The sequence below is a fragment of the Rousettus aegyptiacus genome, unplaced genomic scaffold, assembly GCF_014176215.1.
Source record: "Rousettus aegyptiacus isolate mRouAeg1 unplaced genomic scaffold, mRouAeg1.p scaffold_m13_p_3, whole genome shotgun sequence".
In the NCBI taxonomy this organism is placed as follows: domain Eukaryota; kingdom Metazoa; phylum Chordata; class Mammalia; order Chiroptera; family Pteropodidae; genus Rousettus; species Rousettus aegyptiacus.
In genome coordinates this window covers 155,910,855-155,927,982 of record NW_023416306.1, presented here as the reverse complement: position 1 = coordinate 155,927,982, position 17,128 = coordinate 155,910,855, and the positions used below count along the sequence as shown (strand labels likewise).

Sequence of the window (17,128 nt, the reverse complement as noted above, 5' to 3'; positions counted from 1 at the left end):
TAGCTTTACTTATAAAAGTAAAATAATTTTAAGGATGTGACAAGTAACTTGGAAGAAATACTTTATTTTAATCAACTAAAATGCTAGTAGTAAGTCAGGCTTATGTATTTTCTAAATTCATTTATTAGGATGGAGATACACAGCACACAATTATCTTGGTCTAGTCATTATCTGAAAGCAATTTTATTTTTCTAAAACTCCATGATGTGCTCTTTCATTAATTGAGACTGACTTTTCCCCCCTGGCTATCTGGAGTTGTAACAGGCTAGTGCTTATGTGTTTTAGTCTCTTACTAGAACACAGAATTCTTTAGCATTCATCTGAAGCAATTTTATCAAACACGTTGCCTAGAAAACTGTCTTTCAAGGCAAAACACTCTAATTAACTTCCCTGAGTTGGACTTAATTCAGTTAGAACCATTCCCTCAAATTCTACTTAATTGAGGCAAAGGACTTCATTCTGAGTCAAATTATTTAGATATAAGCAATTCTTCTTGGATAAATGTTTTCACAACCCCAAATAACAAACAGTATTATTTCCAAAGCTTCATAAAATTACCATATAATACAGAATCTGATGCAATATTTTATGTAAAAGAAACTGGGTTGATTTTTTAGGAAAAGATAAGGTTTTTTCATTTAACAGTATCCCATCAACTGTTGAGTTTGGGGCATCTAGGCGTCCACACTGAAACTACCAATGGTTGAGCTATTTTACCCAGTTTAGCAATCCCAGATGATAAGCTATTGTGAAATCTTCTATATTGCTCAAATGATTAGACCTGTGGGTTCATATATGGCTCTCTTAACCCTAAAAGTCTCACCTCTGATCTCCTCCTGTCTCAACACTTCTTTAAATGCAGTTACAACAGTTATTTAACTATCCTTCAACTGAAACACTGGTTTGCTTCCACTTTAATAACAGTGGATTAAAATTTGTGAATATTATATTTTGACAACAAACACTCCAGATACCTGCGAATCTGTCTCCCCAAAGAAATAAAATAGAATAAAAGAAAGGATGATGGTGAATCACAAGGGACATTTCTTAACTCATATAAAACTATGATTATAGGTCAGTCTAATGGGAACTGTACAAGATAAAGACAAATGGTCCCTATTTCTCTGCCCTACCTGCCATGGTTTAACCACACTAGTGTTTCCCTTTCTTTAAATACACCAACCATATACTCTTTCCCTAAGTCCTTGATTTTTCATGACTGCTTCTGCACAGAATGCTCTTTCCCTAAACCCTCCCTAGATCTGTTTCTTCATTCAAGTTTCAAATGTCCAAAATACATGTCATTTTCTCAGATAAACTTCCAGGAAAGTTCTATCTAAAGCTATATGTCCTCCCACCTCAAGACATTTACTTTACTCTATTTAATTTTACCCATTGCATTAGGCATTATTTGATACATACACATATTTACAAGTTCACAAACAACTCAAATAGAATCCAAGCCTCATAAGCATAGGGACAGTGTTGATCTCATTCAGCATTTCCTTACAAGCACCTGGGAAAAAATTGCTTTAAACAGTTTTTCAAACTTCCATTTCTCTTATAGTTTGGAATCCTAGGTAGTTTTGTCTACTTTCCAAACACAATTTCTACAAATACACCTCTCTTGTGGTCCTAGTCCAGGGATCAGCAAACTACGGCTGATTGGGGCCAGATCTGGCCTGCTGCCTATTTTAATAAATAAAGTTGTACTGGAACTCAGCCTTGCCCATTAGTTCACATATTCTCTGTTGCTGTTTTTGTACTAGTATGACGAGAGAATTGAATTGCAACAGATGATGTGGTTATTATGACAGAAACTATAGGCTCATAAGTTTAAAATATTTGCTATCTGATCATTTATAGAAAAAGGTAGCTAACCTCTGTATAGACTTTTTAGAGTGGACCTCCAAGCATCCAATACTTGATGGAAATATTTAATGAACTTTATTCAATGTTAAGGACTCTCATTTGTGAGATAAATATTTAATTCATTGTTTTTAGTTGAAGCAAGATTCTCTCTAAAAGAGGATGAGTTTAAAAGTTAACCTGCCTCACAAACATGTAACCCGTCATCAGTAGAATTACTCACTGGTAGCGCTTGGATCAATTATAATTGAACTATAAATTAAATGGTGATTTAGAGGGAAAAGCTAAGCAAAGATTTAATCACACAGAAAGGTGATAAAATCCTCATCAATAAACACTTGCTGTCTGCAGATAACTGTGACATAAACCATCAGTCTGAATACAGAGGGTTCAAGTAAACCAGTTCTTTGTACAAAACAATTTCAGTGGAAGGACATTAACTACTCCACAGGAGAATGAATATGTGCCTCCAAAGGTAGTGACAATAAAGTCACACTCGACTAAGTATGTTGTTACATAGAACCAAGTACACTTACAGTACAAGGAAATGCTCTTCCATGAATACAAAAACTATGTGAAATCTAGCTTACATCCCTGAAGCGGTGTTGTCATTTTCCCCTGACATTATTTTGAGTAAGAGCTGGCCATGAGGCTGAGACGGCCAAATAGCTCAGCATGTCAGCTCCCACTGCAGTACCCCAAATCACAAAGGCAGGGACAAGGCAAGCCAGTAACGACTGTGCACAGTGGAAGCCTACATAAATTATTCTTTCCAGCAAGACATTGAAAAATGGCCTGGCCTGGCAGACCTTAGAAATGGCAGTCATTATAGCCACAGCAAGTGTTTCGCTTTCACTCATTAGCTTGAAAACCATTTTCTCTTGTTCTGTTCCAAATGTTCTGTGGAATTTGTTGGAAAGGACAGAGCTTTTCCTTTAAAATATTCTGATGAGACTCAATAATTTTCCCATCATTCATTCCTTTTGAAAGGGATTCAAATGAATCATCTTTATGTTAGGTAAAGGTGAATACGGAATAACAAATCAGAAACCAAGATGTTGGAGAGCATCATCCTAAAGACATCAAATAGTCAATTATTCCTTTTTGTTCCCTCTCAGTTAGTCCAAGGGATTTCTGCCTCAATGGTACATTAGTGTGAGAATATCCAAATTCTGTTTCCTAGTTGCTGATGATCTACTAGAGAAATAAATGGTAATTCAGACTCTTGGAGGCTAAGGTTCAGTAAAAATAGACTAGGAGTTTGACCTCTCATTCATGACTGGGCACCAAAAGAGGACAATCCCTGGGAAAGGGAAGTGAAGACATCGTTAAACAGTCACGCATGACTACTGAGCATACCCGCTAAGGGATAACCGAGTTTTACAAGCAAAATTACACCAGTCATAAACGCCAGTCCTTTAAACATTGACATTCACAAACAAGGCATGTTTCCATTGGACAGGAAAATGTGATGGGTCGTTACATGCCGTTGTGAAAACCTTTATGGAAAGGGCAGTTCTTGGGATTCATAATTCATCTTTGGCCCCGAGGAAGGACATCTGGGAGCAATTATAAATTTACAAAATGCAGTATTAGTAGTCTACTGAAATTTAGAACTAGCCGAGTTGTATATAATAGCTACAGTATATTTTAAAAATTACATGGTGTAGAAATACAATAATATCACGTACTTCCAAGGCCAGCTTCCTTGGTGCGCAGCCCGCACAGCCACACAGAACCCTGTGCATGTCAGGTACAGTGCTTCGCAGTCTGTCTTAAAATTCATGAGATGTGCATCTTTGATTTTGTGTTTTATAAGTGAAGTTCAGTGGAAGCGCTGACTCATGAGTCGTCTTGCTTCCCCAGGAAAAGTTTTTTTTTCCCGCCTCCACTCAGAAACTGCTGCTGCTTTTTGTCTTCACATGCAGAGTCACAGGGAGGGGCCTTGAAGTGTCTGGAAGGGTCTGCACTCACCCTGTGAGTATCTCCATGCTTGAGGGAGCACTTTAGATAAAAAAAAATTGTGTTTTAAAACTTTTTACATGACACCTTGATAGTGAAAAAGAAAGATTTCAAAAAGGAAAAAAACTTTTTGCTGCTTTTGAAACCTGGAGCTTGTTTTTGCATTTTGCACCAGGCGCCACAGATTATGCAGCTGGTCCTGTCTATGCATATAATTGTTGTGGGGATAAAAGGATAATATATACATATAAACAAACATATATATGTATATATTAATTGAAAATATTACCTGGCACAAAATAATTGTTCATTAAATATTGGCCCATATGATTCTGCTGTTTTGGTTTCTTCTGCATATAGTTCATCATGGGCAAACATATAAATGTATGTCACTTGTACTACCCAACTTTACCAGGGAGAATATAATCCCTCTAGGATTAAAAATTACCCTTGGTCCCTAAGACTTTGGTAGATGAGGATCCTCCTCTTAATGATATGACCTTACTTAAATGAATCAAATAGCCCTGAATTCATTTCACACAAGATTCTAAACTGGCTGCCAAAAAAACTGCTCCATTAAAACCCTAGAAGTTATCTTGGGTACACTCAGCTTCTTCAAACACTGATCCCTGTCTTGTTTCCATTGAAACATTGTACAAAAGAAGCAATTTGCTTTGACAAATCAGAAAGGTTAGACGAGTACCCAGGAGGCCTGGGGAAACTGATATTTCTACTGTTCCAAGTTCAAATGATCAATGAGCAATTCAAGCTGTGAGATGCAAGGCTTTGGTGTCTGTTTAAATGCTGGGCTGGAAATCACGTTGTTGGGAGCTACGTTGTTCAGACGTGTTTCTTCTTCATTAAATAATGTTTTAGCTATTACTAATAATAACAGTGGCACAGAGAAATCGCCTCAGGACCAAGAGCTAATAAGCAGAACAGATCTAACTGAACCTAAAAGTTCTGTTCCTTCCACCAGGTAACGCTACCCCTTGTGCTGTTGTTTTTGCTTTGTTTTTCTGCACCGAGTCATCTTCCTCACACACTTTATGACCAATTCAAAGTGGACTGAAGCCTGTGAAAATAATATGGGAATGATATAGATTTCCATCTAGGATGGGCTAGACAGAACACCTACTTAAAACTGACATGTACAGAACATTACCGCACACAAGTAATATGTGTCTTAAATGTCTCTTTGAACCACCACAATTTAGGCGAAAGAAGGTTCAGATTGCTTTGAAATCACATTTCCTCATATTAAATGTTAGTCTACTAACATAGTAGTATTTAGTAAGGATTTCTAAAAACACATTTCTCTTTCAGAATCAGACAAATGCCCTTATTATGGTAATCTATGGTATTTTCATCTGATCTGCTGACATTTCCCTCTTCGTAAATATGGAATACTTTTCCTCCTCCTAAGAAATTTGTATTCATCCATCTCCTATGGCCCAAAGTTTCAAGTCACTAAATTTATGATTATTAATTAAATCAGAAAATGGGCATTAACATGGGAAGATACAATGATGAATTGACATTTTCCCAGCTGTGAGGAGTCAATCCAGAGATTGGTTCAGGAGCTACATATGTAAGCAAGTAGAGCTACACAAATGGAATAAGAGTTCTGAAAGATGTACATTCAAAATGCTAAGGGACTTTCAAGGTGAACAAACCTAGGTCTGCCTGGGATAGAAGGAAAGGTTTTGCATGAGTGGGGACCCCTGAGCTGTCATGAAAGATGAGCAGCAGTTGGCTACGCAGATACAGAAAGGAAGGGTATATAAGCCATAACATAAAGTACAGGCACAGGAACAGAGGTATGAGAGAGACTGGGAAACTGGGGTAACTACAATCTGTTTGCCAAAGACTAGAGCATTAGAATATAATGCAAAAGACTGAGAAACTGAGAACACCAATAATGACCAAAAGAAGGCCAACAAGACATTGGGCATGTGGAGGATGACTCAGCAATGATCAGTTATGACATTCTAACACGACCCTCTTCTTAGCAGTCCATGCCTGTAAGATAATCCCTAATTCATCCTTGGCATTCCTAAATGCCAAGTACCTTTCAGTCATAGAATTAAACTCTGCCTTAGAGACTAGTTTTGAACAAGAATGGGACACTAATATGCTTATAGAGCTGAGCTGAGGAAGCCTCACTCTGAAAAGGTCAAGGTTACAGAAGGGCAACCTGAAGAAATAGGATTTATTAGTGACTAGAAATGGTGTCTTCCATCGGGACCATCAGCATGTCCTGCACGGGTGGACCACATTCGTTGGGGCATCAACTCTTCAGCATTTGCGCTGAAAAGGTGACCTGTGCTGTAGTGAGGACCAGGTGCTTTGGAATCAAACAAACTGAATCCAAGGCTGAACAAAGCATTCACATCACTAAGCCTCATTTCTAAAATGAGGATAAGAACACCCACCTTATAAGATTGTGATGAACATTAAACAAATCATGCAAATGAACTCATCTCAAGTCCTGGCATGCAAAAAACAATCAATCTTTGCTATTATTTTTTACTATAATTATTAGTCATCTGTGAAGGTGATGTACTTTCTATAACAGTAAAGATTTTCAAAATTTTATTGTAAATGTCCTTTATATAAACAGCATCCATTTTTGCTATGATGAAGGTTCAGAGAACATTTGGAGAGGGGAAAGAACGGGATAGTGTCTTCACTTTGTATTCAATTTTCATGCCTTTGAAATGTTAATCATGATATTCTCACCCTTTGTCTTCTACCAGGACTGTAGGGGTGAGGATAAACTCAGTCATGGATAGGTAACTGGGCACCTACCTAATCATTAGGGTCACCCAGTGTCTAGTGCTTCTATTTCTGACCATCGGTAACTTTTCTTTTGATTCCCTTATTAAGAGATAGTTTGTGAATAATAATAAGTAAATCAGTTTAGTTAAACATTCAACTATTGACAGGCATACAGTGTGAATCCAACTATCAATTTCTTCTCATAAGGAGGTAGTAATCCTTCCCTAGCCATCCCTTAGTACAATGGCTTCATCGTATTGTCTTTATTCATTGTCCTTTGTGTCCTCTTTTTCTCTGTGAGATCAGAAAGATACAGAATTTTTCTACAGTGATAAAACACACTAGGCTTTCGCTGCTCCATTACGAATCCTTATTTGTGCCCTTTCTTGTCGTCTTTGCCTGTCTGACACACATTTGTTGCTGCCATCTGCTGCTTCTGCCCCTTTCGTGCCTTCTGTCTCTGCTGCTCTCGTCCTTTCACTCCTGTGGGCATGCTCATTTGGGTCAGTGGGGCAGTCCCTTCCCCCCAGGTTCTGGGGAGGAAAGGAAAGGTAAGGGCTTCCTGACACACCGATGCAGGAAAACCACTCATAGGCAATAGACAGGACTTCTCTACCTTTAGCGTTTCTACTTGTCTCACTTTTTATTATCTCTGGATCAGAGGAGTGGCCCTCTGTTTATTGCTTTAGATTTCATTCTGCCCACACTTGTGGACGACATCAATTTCATTTCTCTGTCATCTCCTAGATTTCAGAACTAAATTTCCTTGTATTCATCTTGCGGTTCATCCTACACCCAAGCGTTTAGATCATAATATCTTCTCCAATTTGGTGCCTTTGCAGTGCCCTCCTCCCCCTTTTAAATTAATTCTGAAGAAAAAAAAAGTCCTGTGTCATCATTTAAACATGGCTTGACATATCATGACAAAGAGCGCTCATCTGACTGAGAATCAGAAAATGAAATTTAGGAAGACTCCTGCTGGCTACTAATCACCCTGAGACATTATGCAATGCACTTGGCTTCCATCAGCCTTGGTTTCCCCATTTATAATATGTTGATATTTAAAAATGAGCTCCATCAGGCCTATAGGGAGGATCCAGAGCCTATAACCATTCAAAGACTTTGCTTCAGGGGACGTGATCTCTATTACATTTTGTCTCTTCGGGAACACATATGCCTTTTAACATTTTTCTATTGCATAATAATTTCAGCCACTCAGATTATTATTACTAAACACCACCCCTCTTGCTTCCATCCCTTGAAAACCTCTCTTGCTTCCCATTCCCTAAATAGGGTCCTACCGTATCCACTAGGAACCCTGCTGCTGACAAAGGGTTAGCACGAGGCTTTGGGAATAATAGCATAAATTTTTTTTTTTTGTATACAGATTTTATACAATCAGATTTACTCTGAAACAATTTCATTTTTTAGAAGAAAAATGTATACATCCCTTTAAGGTTTATTTTTCTAACTTCTAATAAACTCTGATTTAGAAAGCTTTGTGATTTTAGTCACTTGGTAGAACAGCCAGAAAATTACTTCATTTCTTTTAGAAATAACATCCCTGGTCTCCTAAGTTTTCTTCCCAAAATTGATTCTAAAATTGAGAAAAACTGTTTTTGTTGAGATGCTCTGAATCAGTAGGGAGATTTGTACTTTATGGCTAATTATTCTTGAAGCTCTAGAATTCAAATTAACTTCTCTACAGACATATGTGAGATATGATAAATATGTCATAATAAAAAGGAAGTATAGCCATCGATGCATTTATCTTGACACCAAAGAGAAATGGAGAGTTTGGGTTGATAATGTGAGCTTGCCAAATGGTTACCTGTACATCTTACACCTCACTCATAAAGTGGTCCTAAATTTCAAAATATCAACTCTGCCTAACATCAATACCAACTAAACTCACCACCTTGCAAATCTTACTATGGCAATTAGACAAATAAAATGAATCAAGAGTACAGAAAAAATTTTCAAAATTTGAAAGAAAAACAGAAATGCCATTTTTACTCAAAATTATAGTGCCTGAAATATCAGCTGTTGAAAGGAGAGCAGAAACATGGCCCGTGTGGTTCCGAGCAGGTGGTCAGGTGATGCAGGGCAAGCCAAAACGAGGAAAAGGGAAATCAGCAGAAAGATTGGATAAGTAGAACAGTGTTCAGGGCCTCAACAGGAGGGATACATTGCAGGGGAGAAAAAAATCATGTTAAATTGAATGTTGAAATGAACCATCCCTAAACAAAATCTATGAGAGACTCTACCTGGACTTTAGTGATGCAAGCATCTCAGTTCTTATTTCCATAAGAGAAACAGAAAATGGGAGGTGGGGTGGGGAGTATCCAGACTATGAAGGTTCCTTGGAAATCCAAGGTATAAATCCCTAAAACTGACGTCAGCACCTGGAACCCAGTTACCACTCTGTAAATGTTCTTGGAATAAGTGAATGAAGAACCAGGAAGAGTAACAACATATAATACTTACTGATACATATTCACCTTCCTTCACGAATTTTTTCTGACTCCAAGCAAAACCTGGCCAAATCAGACCTCATGAAAATCTTCATTTTGCCTGAAATCCCTCATTTTACAAATTAAGTAAGATATATTCTTTTAGCTTACTACGGATAAGAGAATAAATTCGCTCTTTAGTTAATGGCCTTCCTTTTAGAATGACAACAAGACAAAAAGTTGTAGTTTAACTTTGGGGCTTGTATCTCTTCAGTTTCTTACTAACAGTATTTGTATAAATAATACATTAAGGTAGAGAAATTGAGTACATTTCATTACCTTATTTCTTATTTAATTATTTATTAAGCATATAGTATAACTAAAGTAACTTCAGGTCATGAAAATCATAGAGTGGCAGATAGCAGCATAAAAATTTTAAGCTGTGCTGACATAAGAAACTACCATATGTATGTATATATCTACAAACAGCATAACTAATTTAACAGGGTCGAGTACAGCAGCTTGCACTGTGATTAGTAAATAGTTCTAGGAGTCTATATATTGCCCCTCTTTGCTTGATAGTTCACAAAAAATCATTCCAAAATTGACAAGGTGTTTGCCTATTTTTAAACATGCAGACAGAAAAATTTATTTTATTTAGGAGGCTTTCCTACAATTCAGTAACTCTATTAATTTTGCTATATACTTTTGTGAGGCCTTGTGTTTTTAAGTCTGTTTTCTACTTCTCTGCTATTTCCTCTGCTTCTTCCTTGATGAGAAGAAACATTCATTTATAATTTAATACTTCAATCTCACTTCTCACCTACAATTTATTTGGGTACGTAATCCCAATCCCTTTATCCTTTCTAAAACCCAGATGAATAATGAATGCTAAATTACCTTCCTGAGTGAACTTTTCCATGTCAGGAACTCACTATGCATAGAGAAGCAAACCAAAGGATGATATATATGCATCCTAGAGCCCAGAGACGTTTCTGAAATCACAGAAAAAGTGGCCTTAGCTAACTGAAGCCACTGAGGGAGAAATTTCTTCTGTTAGTTTCTCTTTTAACCTGTTCTCAAAGGATATTCCCAGAAATTATGAATGAATGGTACTGTAGTCCTGACTGCTAAACGGTCATTAATGTTCTACTTCTCTGGGAATCACATGTGAATCTGATAAGGACTAAGCCACAAGCCTTTGTACGGCATATGCGTAATTTCAGTACCCAAAGGTCCAGGTGTAAATCTCTCAACATATTGACTCATCATGCAATGTTTCAACAAACTGGTGGAAATCAAAATACAAAGACAACTCTTTTCCTAGTGAAGTAGCCCTTTAGTCTAACCATGGTCTGCATGAACTTGATGATTTTTAAAGCCATCATAGGAATTTGCCAAGAAAACCAGTCAGTAATGTTCTCAGCCAGAAATCTATACCCTTGCCATAAAATTCTTATTTCTTTAATCTTATTTCATTGTAGTTTCCCTTTAGATGATATAAAATTGATATTAGAAGGTATTAAAGTCATAAATATGATATCATTGAATCAGACCTGTATATTTTAAAAATAATACTTGCATTTTAGAACATAACTAAGTTATTATTAAAATTAGATCAGGGTCCCAAACAAACAGAAGAATTCATTAAGTCAAAATATTTTTATTATCAGTATCTTTTTATCATAATGCTCTGAGGAGATGAAATTCCCAACATAATCCAAAGATGGTATTATCAACAGTCTTATTAGTAATATTATTAATGTAGAATCCAGTGCAACTGATTGCCTTGAAAAGAGTTAATTCTTGCCCTAAGTAACTGATTAAAGACAGTAAGGATGCTCAGTTCATAGGCATCTATTAAACTACCAAGTATGGTTTTCAAGAATATATAGCTATCCATTCTTGAACAATAATAGTTCTCATAAGATCCTCTTTCAGTTGCAATACTATGATAGTATTAACCATCATCATTATCACCACCACCACCACATGTTTAGCATGTTTCTGTTCTAGCTTCTCTTCTTACTTGAAGAGGTAAATACAATAATTATGCCCATTTACAACTGAGGAATCTGAGAGTTGAAGTAAATTGTCCAAATACACATAGTTCATTAGCGGTATTAGACAAAGGTGGACCCAGGCTAATTGGTTTGAGTCCTCCTTGCTCTTTCTAATTGAACTAAATGTCTCTGGGATTCCAACATAGATAAACAGAAATATAGGAGGAAAATCACACAGAAATACTGTGATATACTGACACCTTTCTATAACACCTCTGTTTACTAAAAAAGGGTTAACATAAAATGCTACTATAGTAGTTTTGTTTGTTTGTTTTTTAGTATTGTACTTTTCTATTAAAAGATTTCTAGTATAAGTGGTCACTGAAGTTTTAAATGACAGTGGTTCCTACCTGCACTTGAAGAACTGAAGGGATCGAAGAAAAAGATACATAAGTGAAAATGGGCTATCGTTTGAATATGGGACAGCAACATTTTGAAGAGATATTTTTGAGAAAATAAATAAAAAGTCTGATAATACAATGTGTTTAGCAAGGGTGAGGAGAAGCAAACATTCACATACTCTTGGGAGAAATGTAAATCTTTACAACCTCTGTGGAGTGTAATTTGGCAATATCTATCAATACCTATAATGTACTTATCTGTTGACCTAGTAATTCCATTTTTAGGAAACTATTCAATTGATTTTCCTGTATATGCATGTAAAGATGAAGAAAAATGAGTACTATCTTGCTTAGAGTAGTACTTAAAAGCTGAGAAAAATCTAAACATATACTAGTAGGGTGCTAATTTAATCAAATATAACATCTCCACAAAATGCGATATTATGCAGCCATTGAAAAAAGAATAAAGTAGACCTTTATATTCTATCATGGAACAATCTCTAAGACATTTTAAGTAAAAAAGGGTAAGATTCAGAAGAATGCATTAACATTGTACCAAGAAGGAGAAGGAAGAAAAAAGAGGAGGGGGAGAATGGTTATAAATATATGCTGTATTCTCACAGATAATCTCTGAAAGAATATACAAAAAACATAATTTTGGTTGCCTCTGAGAAAGAGAATTTAAGGACTAGGATTAGGGTAAGAGGGAGAATTTTTACAACTTTGTCTTTTGTTCCATGTAGAATTTAACTATTTAAAAATAAAACCATTCAGAATATTAAGATGAGTTTAATATAAAATGTTTAGGAAGCATCCTATCATACTCAAATCTGGCTAGTATTTATACTATTAATAAACTTACACTTGAGGTGTTTCATATGTTATGAAAAGTATAAAACATTCAAAAGACAGAAAATTATGTATTATCTTTTAGAAATCAGGTTTGAGAAGAGATGAAGTAGAGCATAATCATTTAGTATGCAAATAGAAAGTCTCAGGTGTGATGTTGGTAGCTTGTAGATAATATAGTTACTTTGTGATTTTCCATCTCCACTAAAACTCTACTAAAATGCAAATGGATGCCAGTAATGTTTATCCAAATCTTAGAATGGATACCAAATACAGTTCTGTAATTTCCTCCCCGGAAGGCTTTTAACAGTGAAGAAGTCAGCATTCCTGGTTGACTTGAGGAGATTCCTGGTTGACTTGTGTTTCTCAGTTAAAGGGATGAGCCAAACAATTCAGCTCTGAGATTTCTAAATAAACTGTGCCTAAAGATGAAGTCACACATTCTGGTGCCATAGAAAGGGAAGACAGAGAAAAAGAAAGAGAAAAATCCAAAATTCTAGTGTAATAAACCACACTTCATTAAGCTATGCCTAAATTAAGCAAGAACCACCCACACAATGTTGACTTTGCCAAAACACTGAAAATTGAGTATGCTTAGAAACTAAAGGCAGAGAAGTTAAGGCAAAAGGTAAAAACCAGGCCCTAGGCAAGCCAGTGCAAGACAAGAACTATTTAGTAACTCCTAGTAGCCTTTGGAGGTATGATTTGGAGATAGTATATCTTTTGATGTTATTTTCATAGAGCTCTTATATTATCATGCATTTCTATTATGGTTCAAAGAAAACAGAGTCTATAGAAAGTGGACAAGATTACTGAAGCTGACACATTGTGGCACTTGAGAGTTTTAAGGTCAGTATATTTTTGTATGGTATTCTATTTCTTTTCTCCTCTATGTCTAAGAAGTAAAAATGAACCTTGTTAGTAATAAATTAGTAAAGCTTCAAGTTCAAAGTAAATAATCAAGCATGTACACAAACTCACAATTTCTATGTGATATATATACCCATTTTTAGAAAGATTGAAAAAAATGGCCACACACAGAAGAACTGGTCTTTGAAAGGAGAGAAAGATTGAAAAAATGGGGGGGGGGGGCGGGGGATTGATATTCATTGATATGTGTTCACTATATTCGATCATGCTATGCTCATATTTAATTAAGCCATACTGCACACAGCTTGAAAGGGATAGAATAAAGTAGGGGCAAGGAAATCACAGGAGAGAATCACAATCAGACAAGGTAAAAGATGACAAACCATTTTACAGACTTTCATTTGGGCAAACACACATGAAACCACAAAGAAGTCCATACCTGTTTTCAGCACTGCATGCCTGTTAGGGTACTAGGCCCACTTCGTGGAACTGGAGCCAGAGGAACAGGTGACTTCCTCCACAAATTCTCCAGGAAGCAGGCCTGTTTTCTTTAGTAATGTTCCAGGTCACCCTGGAGTTCAAGTCACCATGATGACTGCCAACTCTGTTGCTCTTTTGCAATTTAAAAGTCCTAAGCTGGAAATGTCCTTATTATATATTTCTAAATGTTCCTGCCAGATGAGTCAAATCCGGCAATGTTCCCAGTTCAACCAAAGACCTTGATCTGCACACTCATGTTTGGTGATAACAGCCAGAGAAGAATGTAAGGTGCGGTACTCCTGAGGGTTTAGAAGGCAGGGGTAGTAAGATTTAGAATGAGTAATTATAAGCATCTCATAGACATTATGGAGAAAGACAGAGAATTGGAAAAGAGAAGGTAAGAAAGGTAGGAAGGCAGAGAAGCTGAGCAGAAAACCGCTTCTGTTTCCTGGACACCCTGGGCAGAGCCGGGCCACGATTACTAAGAGAAGGACCGGCTAACAAAGCCACAAGGAAGAGTCTTGTGTCTCAAGGCCGCTGCCCTCCTCACACTGGAAGACCTTCCTCCTTTTGCATGCTCTTCTCTCCATTAAAAACAGACCCTTGCAAATAGCCATTTCCCTGAACAAATGACATTTTATGGCAGATGAAAAGGAGAAAAGCATAGGATGCCACTCAGTATTTTACCCAGCTGACTTCCGAGAGACAGTCATTCCAAAATAGAATTATGAGAAAGGTTCATGAACTTATTTTCAAACTTGGTTAAAGTTTTAATTCAAGATGTGCCTTCAAGGGAAAAAAAAGGAGCTTTGTTTTGAAACTTGAGGAATTACACCCTATGACTTCTATTAAAATGACAGTTGGAGACAAAGTTGAGGGGAATGAGGAAAACTCTCCCTCTCAAACTCAGGCTGCAAATCAGTCTTATTTCTTGTATTCTCACAATGAAACATTGAATAAGAGGATCTGCGATCTACCACAGAAGAAACTTGAGATTCTATAACAGGTTGAACTATGAATTCTAACAAGGAGTCCATGAGAAGAGGGGTTTGGAAGCACTAATCAGCTGTTCCTGTTTTCTAATTTTCTTACATAATCTTCTCAAACTTTTCCACCCAAGTGCTAATAGTGCCAGGGATAAAATAGAGAAGAATTCTTATGCTCCTTCTTAAAACATAAGATGTAGATTCATAAACAAAATAAAATTTATGTTTTGAATTCTTCTGTATAATACATCACTGTGATTTCATATTTTTACTCTAAATCAACAATTAAAAATATATCACATTTACTCTGTGACTCTACATTACCCTGAGTACATGGATACACACCTCAGCACTAATGATCTGAGTTTAGTTTAAGTTTGGTCTTATTTTGCTTCGTTTCTACTCAACCACTGTTCACTCAGTGGGGACTGTATTCTTTGTCTGATGCTCTCACCAGAATTAACTTCCTTAGTATGTTAAAGGTTTATCATGAGAATTCGAAATTGATTTCCAAAACCCAATCTCAGCTCCTTACCTAAATATTGAATTAAAGCCAGTTGTACTTTTTCTATACTATGATCAAAGTTGGAAACACAGCATTGCTAACATATTTCCTCTCAGTACTGCTTTTATTAGCTCTGAATAGAAAATCTTTTATCCGGTTTAGAAAATCTGCTGGAGTCTGTGTTCTGGAAAAGAGTCACTATTTTCCTAGCAGAAAGAATTCTGGAACTTGTCTTATGATGACCGATCAGATGGAATATATGGAATTAATTGCAAGATAAAGTGTGGATAGAGCACAGAAAGCAAGGCCTGGTATGCTGATCAAATAACCCCCTCAGTTCTGTTCTGTAACGAAGTCTCTGAAGCCAGATGCCACATTCAACTTTGGGTGTGGTTTTTCCACCTTCCTGTCCCCCTTCCATCTCAGCCCTCTGAAAAGTAATGCAGAAGGAAAATAGAAAGCTTTCCACTTATGCCATAAAAAAAATTTTTTTTGAGAAGCCAGACACAAGTCACTACATATTATAATGATTCCATTTACATGAAATGTCCAGAACAGGCAAATTTAGAGAGACAAAAGCAAGTCAATAGTTGTCTAAGACTAAGGATAGAAGGAGGGGATTAACTGCAAACGGACAAAAGGGAAAGTTTAGGGCTGATGAAAATGTTCTAAAATGCAATTTTGGTGATATCTGAACAACTTTATAAATGTAATAAAAATCATTGAATTATAGGCTTATAATGGATGATTTTTGCGGAATGAAAATCATAGCTCAATAAAGCTGCTTGAAGAAAGAGAAAACTCCAATCTTTGGAGAAGAAAGATGTTTCAATTAGGTTTTTAATGATCTAAATACATGAGAAATATCTGCCTAATTAGAAATGTTTAAACACAGCAAAACAGGACGTTGCTTCATTTAACTGAGAGTGTCGCCACAACAAGCATCGAGCACTCTGCTTTAGGAGTTGGTTGTTTATATAGCTTTTGTACATTTCTTCTATTTTTGTTAATTTATGTGAAACATTTGCCAAAATTTAGGTTTATTAATTATGAGTCTGTCACCCTGATAACATATCTCCCAAGAAAGGTTAAACCAGCTAACACCTGTAAAATGTTTGATGGAATAATCAAATAAATGAAATGTAAAAGTTGTATTATTTCCTTTTCTGTGTTTGTTCTTACAGAAAGACCCTAGCAAGAAAGAAACACACTATGTGTGTTAGATGCTCAACCAATCCAATTTTCTCTTCCTGGGTCCACAGAAAGACTACATTTCCCAACTTCTTTTGCATTTAGGAGGGAATCATGTCTGACAAATAAAATAGGGGCAGAAGTGATGTAGGTCACTTCCAGGCAAGGCAATATAACACACTGTATAAACAACCAAGCTCTTTCTTTCTTCTCTACGGGTAGAGCTTGAAGGTGGTAGACCCAGATCACGAAAGAATCCTAGGTTTCTGAATTACCTCTTTGGAGAAAGCTGACCAGAAGAGCTGCCCAACTGGCATCGGACACACCGCCTGAACAAGTAATAAACCTTTCTTTTGTTGAACCATTGAAATTTTGGGACTATTTGTTAATCACCTTAATTACCCTACATGGTTAGTTATTTAAGTACCTTAACTAATATAATACACTATGGGACTCACAGCATATATCTACCTTTCTTCCTTCTATCATCTAGGCTTACTTTTTCCCTCATACCCATCCTTCCTTTCAATTCCTATTCCCCAATCTCATCTGCTCCGGTTAATGTTCATTTCTGACGCAGAGGAAGAAATACATGAATGGTGTTCCGCCTACACCTCATTAAGATCCTTCATTAAGAACTAAAATATTTAAATGGGATAAAATAAAAATGATAGCTGCAATTCTTCATTATGAAAAGCTAGAATGTGTCTCAGTCTTTGGTTAAAAAGTTGCATTATCATCAAGAGCTATGCTTTGCCCACACTCTTAAAAACGAACA

At 36.5% G+C, this 17,128-nt stretch overlaps 1 protein-coding gene across 28 annotated transcripts in view; it reads right to left on the bottom strand.

Annotated features, from left to right (window-relative positions):
• Positions 1-17,128, bottom strand: part of NRXN3 (neurexin 3) — a 1,418,420-nt gene that overhangs the window by 849,354 nt on the left and 551,938 nt on the right. The window lies entirely within an intron of this gene.